Genomic DNA, 5,671 nt, shown 5'->3' with positions numbered 1-5,671 from the left:
GTTTTAGGTTCAAGATTAAAGAATTCAGTGTAATGCAATCTAAAAGATGCTTGTTTACAGTTCCATATGTTATAATTAATTGAATTCCTAATACTGTGAAAAGGCACACGTATACTCCCAGCACTCAGGATCCTGAAGCAGGTAGACCTGTGTGTTTGAGGCCAGCCTGCTCTACACTGTGAGTTCTATGCTATCCAGGGCTACATAGAGTAACCGTGTCTCAAAACAAACAAACAAACAAAAAAGCCATACAGAGTAGCAAGGCATTGAAGGCTCTGGGAACATATTAGTTAAAGATATCCTTCACTTTTTCTGTCCTTTGAAGTTTGTAAAAATGACTCTTAAAATTGACAAGGAATGTATTTTAAAGGTAGTAAGTGGTTCTTATGTAAAGGTTGTGTTGTGTTGCATAGGATATATAGTAGTAAATAGAAACCTTTTGCTATAGGTCTGCATAGGAAGAAGAACGTCACTGACACTTGCCACAGCGATTCCATAGATGCCCTGAACACTGTGAAGATGATACTAGAACAAGAATTACCATCCCAAAGATAGCAATCATATCCAGACCAGAAAATCTTGATCATGGTATTCATCTATCCAGAATTTTCCAGTTTCCCTTTATTGTCATCAGTTGAAAGGAAATGCAGGGACTTCTTCCATTGTCCCTGTGAATCTTTCCTTCAGCCATATACTCATGACACATGAATTTTGATTTAGGGGCTAATTTACTATATATATATATATATATATATATATATATATATATATGAAAAGATAGATTAAAAACTGCAAAATAAAGGGAATTGATGTTTAAATACTCAGGTACCACAAGAATTAAAGAAATAAGGGACTGTAAACATGAGGATTGTTCATGTAGATTATGATTATTCTGAATTCCAATTTCAGCTTTCTTGATTTCAATAAGGAAACTCAGGGTAAAATATGTGGCCCAACAGATAACACAGATCACCAGGCAGTTAGTCACTTTCAATTCTCTGATATCTGGGTGGAAGAACAGGTTTTTCCTCTTTCCGCTTGGAAAGACAATCCTGTATGCTTAGCATTCCTGGTTTCTCTGAAGACCTGTGGGTACAAGGACATTCATGCTATGCTCCCAACCTCGAGCTTCCACCCATAATGACTAGTGTTTACAGTGCTGGAAGGTACAATGCACAATACCAAAGAGTAAGGTAAACAGCAACCTTGCTACAAATTCTTCCATCAAAACTGGTGGCCTACCTATAAGATGCACTGTTACAATACTGGCACAAAGGTTGTAGGAGTAACCAACCAATATCTGATTGACTTTATGGTACACTCCATGAAAGGGAACCCATGCTTGACACTGCTTAAGTGATCAAGAACCTGATACTAAATAGGCCAAGGCTCCAGTGGAAAACCAAATGCTAATTAATAAAAAGACTTGTAATGACATTCTGCTGTAACTATGTATCAGTGTCTTTCTCATTCATATTCAGAGGAGCTTCCTCCTTCAGTAAATGGGAACAAATATGGAGAGGTCCACTGCCAGATAATGTGCACAATAAAAGACCTCAGAACATTTAGTCTATAATGGGATGTCTCCACCAAATCTCCTCCACCCCCCACTGCTTAGGGAACACTTTAAAAATAGGAGGCAGAAAGTGTATAAGAGCCAGAGGATACACCCAGGAAACAGGGCCATCTAAACACAGATGGACCAATGCACAGATAAATTCAAAGAGATTGTGGCAGCATGCACAGGGTCTGGACAAATCTGGAAATATGGGTTGGATGAAGCCTGTCTTAGTTAGACATTCTACAGCTATGAAGGGACAACATGACCACAACTCTTAGAAAAGAAAGAAAGAAAGAAAAAGAAACATTTAACTGGGGCGCTTCAGAGATTTAGTCCATCATCTTCATGATGGCATTCAGGCAGATATGGTGCTTGAGAAAATGCTGAGAGTTCTGTATCTTGATCCACAGACAAGAAGTGAATTGTCACACTGGGTGTGGCTTGAGCATAGATGAGTTTCCAAAACCCACCTCCACAGTCACACACTTCCTCCAAAAAAGCCCCATTTTCTAATAGTGCCGTTCCCTATGGACCTGAAAGCCAATTACATTCAAGCTACCATAAGGGCCCAGTACTGACAGGAGAAGTAGACACAAGCTACCATCACTAACCCAGAAGCTATTCCAATTGAAAACTACAAAATTAGTTTTCTCCAATGGAGTCTCAGTGGGCATACAAACCAGTCTTAAAGGTAGGTCCCATACCCAGCTCTAGAAGACCAACGCAGGACAAATTCAATGGCATTTTTGAAGCTTCTTTGTCTCATAATAAGGGTTATTTTTCTACTTTGTTTGTTTGTTTCTTTGTATTTTTTTTAATCTTAAAGTCCTTTTGTGAATATATTAAAGCTTCAAGTTTGTGTTTTTTTAGGAGGATTTCCGCATTTCTGTATGTGAGAACATGTGTGTCTCTGCATCTGTGTTTGTTACGTTTTTCTTAGGTTCCTTCTGCTGTTTGTTTGTTTGTTTGTCCTATTCTTTTTTATTTAATTTTATTATTGTTTATGGATGCCCATTTGCTTTCCAATAAGAGGGAGAGAGAATGGTAGGGTGTAGATTTGGATGGGAGGGAAATTGAGGGGGACAATGTAGTCAGACATTATATGAAAAAAATATTTTCTATAAAAAATAAATTGGCAAAGAAGATATCTTATTTTCTAAACAATCTGATTTTGAATTATTCCTATAAACAACAAGAGTGGCCCACTTGTCAATGTCAGGGAGGTGTGCTTGGTTCTTCCAAGTTGAATCTGAGTATATTTTAGAAAAGGACAGAATTATCTGGTAGACTAAAATGCAAAATGAAACTGTCTGTATCTTATCAGGATATCACATAAACATCATAATAATTCATCTTCACCTGGAAAGCAGAGAGAATTCTACACATAGTCTAAATTGAGCCGGATCATAAATAGCAAAATGGATGTCAAGTGCATTCATCTATACACAGGCTATTGTAAAAATCATCTAGTTTCAGTAACAAATATTGTTTTCCTGGAAAACAAATAAGAACAGAGAACATAAGCAATTTCATCCAAGGTCATTCAATACAATATTTTAAGGGTTCAATCTGAAATGCAACACCAATTTTCAACAAGAGTTTATAACTTGTTGACTCTAGAAACTGTGGTAAATGATTTCAGAGAGGAGGATAAGGTAAAAAAGAACACAGATAAAACAATGCTTATCACAGGAGTTATTTTATTTCTAAGAATCTATGCTTCTGCAAATCAACAAACCTATCTATCCACTTGCTATACATTAATGAAGAATTCTTAAACTGCCATTAATATATAAAATGAACAGTTACAAACATATTTTGAGAACAAAAGACATATAAACTACAGAATCACTGAAGTGAGTCTAAAGCAAATATAGCATAGTAGAAAGGATTTTGGGCTAAATGTCTTTGAATGATGAATGTCAGAATCATAAGCAGGAAAGTATGATGCTACATGTGTAAACACATGAATCTTTCTGCATTTCTTCTTCTTCTTTTTTTTTTTTAAGACTCAATGTATGATTATTTATTTGTTACCCTTAAAGACTTATTTTTGACTGGACTTGGAAGTAGAAGCTCTCAGAGAGGACAGCCTATGTCTTTTGGCAATCTGTTCCTGGCGCTTTTCTTTTGCTTCTTTCATTCTCTTGGCCAAAAGTTTAGCATATTCTGCAGCCTCCTCCTTGTTTTTCTTTGTATGTTGTTTCTTCAGAGAAATATGACAGCGTTTGTGTTGCAGGACACGTGGAGTAACAAGACACTGAATCTTAGGTGCTTTGGTCCTGGGCTTCTTACCTTCTTTTTTTAAAGGCTTTCTCACGACATATTGGCAGACATCATCTTCTTTAGAGAGATTAAAAAGCTTTCGGATTCTGCTAGCTCTTTTAGGTCCCAACCGACGAGGAACAGTAGTATCTGTCAGTACAGGAATATCCTTCTCTCCTTTTTTTTACTATGACCAAGTTGAGAACGCTCAGATTGGCATCCAGGATGCATCCTCGAACAGACTAACGCTTCCTCTCTCCAGTTCTCCTTGGTCTATAACATGAATGCCCCTTACTTAACAGCAGGTGCACTCTGCCATGGGTCAAAACACCTTGCTTCATGGGAAAACCATGTTTGTCATCCCCACCACTGATTCGGACCACATAACCCTTCCACTATTCACCCAGAGCATCAGCAGCTACTTCTGTGGCCATGCGCTTCTCATAGAACGTCTGAAGCTTGCGCTCATCGTCCACTTGGATGATCTTCTGGCAGCCGGTGGCGGGGAAGGAGATATTCAGCTTCATCTTCGCACAGCCGACCGCCTAGGAGGCACCACGAGAAAGAGTCTGCATTTCTCTTTTAAGAAGCTGCTAACATTTCCTCTTTTAGACATATAGAATAGTTGAAACACTAGTGTCTTTTGACTTTAAATGGTTTCAGTAAATTTTGAGACAACTGTTCAAATTGATTTTAATGCTTGCTTTACCAACATAGCGATAGTTGAGAAATAGAGTGGAAAATGCATATAAATTAGGTTATTTTGCAAATTGGTAATATCTTCGATATTATTTTCCCTTTCTTAATGGATTTAAATGAGAAACACTAATGACTATATTAGTATATTTTGTGCTCAGTTGGAAATACCAATAGATGGATTCTTTGCATACATTTAGAGATGTAAGTTGAGTAACATTAGTACCAAAATCAAAATAATATTTCTCTGAAAATGCATAGCTTTAAAAAATTTTCAAATGTATCTCACAGTATTTTAAATAAATTTATGTGGCAGTTATAAACCAGTAAACCATGCTGAAAGAAAAACTAATTATTAAAAACCTTAATTTTTCTTCTAACTGAAATAATATTTTAAAATGTTAAAACATACTCAAACGAGATCTACTATATCTTTTATTACATAAGCGTTCTACAAATGTATACTCAGTGGGTTTATGGCATAAAATCTTTAATAATATCTTTGCACAAGATTTTTTTTATATTTCCTTGCTTTATTTTACCTGTTTGTTTTTAGGTAGAAGACAGGAATCGGGACTAGTGGTGTCACGGCTTGTTAGCAACTTGTACAGATCAGTTCTAAACTGAGAGTTTATGGCATGAAAAATTAGGATAAATTTATAGAACATAATACCAGTAAACAATCTAGAAGGACTAGAACTGGAATAAAGAGATGAATAAATGTGTTGTCTATCTATCATCTATCTATCTCTGTCTGTCTTTCTCTCACTCTTTACATATATCTCTTAACCAGAGGTGTTTAAAGTCAACTCCAGTTTCATAGACCACTAGATACCAACATGAGCTACATAAAACCTTTTCTCTAAACAACAAATTTATGGGACAGAAGAGATAATTTAGAGGGTAAAACATTTGCTATGGAAGAACATGGAGGTGAGTTCAAATCCACAAAACCCATGTAAAGCAAGGTGTGATATGGTAACAAAAGTCTATAATTCTAGTGATACTGCCAATAGTCACTCTTATACTGGCATGGGAGAAAAAAAAAAAAGAAAAATCCAAGCTGGATCATAGATTAGATAGTCTGATATATGCAGTGGGAAACAATAAAAGCAATGTCTCAAATATAGTAGAAGATTAAAAACACTA

General features: G+C 36.2%; 1 pseudogene; it reads right to left on the bottom strand.

Moving 5' to 3' along the window:
• Nucleotides 1-3,574: 3,574 nt before the first annotated feature.
• On the bottom strand, nt 3,575-4,377 carry LOC127217294 (40S ribosomal protein S6-like; annotated as a pseudogene).
• Nucleotides 4,378-5,671: the final 1,294 nt, after the last annotated feature.

This window comes from Phodopus roborovskii, unplaced genomic scaffold, assembly GCF_943737965.1.
Source record: "Phodopus roborovskii unplaced genomic scaffold, PHOROB, whole genome shotgun sequence".
Taxonomy (NCBI): Eukaryota; Metazoa; Chordata; class Mammalia; order Rodentia; family Cricetidae; genus Phodopus; species Phodopus roborovskii.
This window is presented reverse-complemented; position numbering and strand designations above follow the sequence as displayed.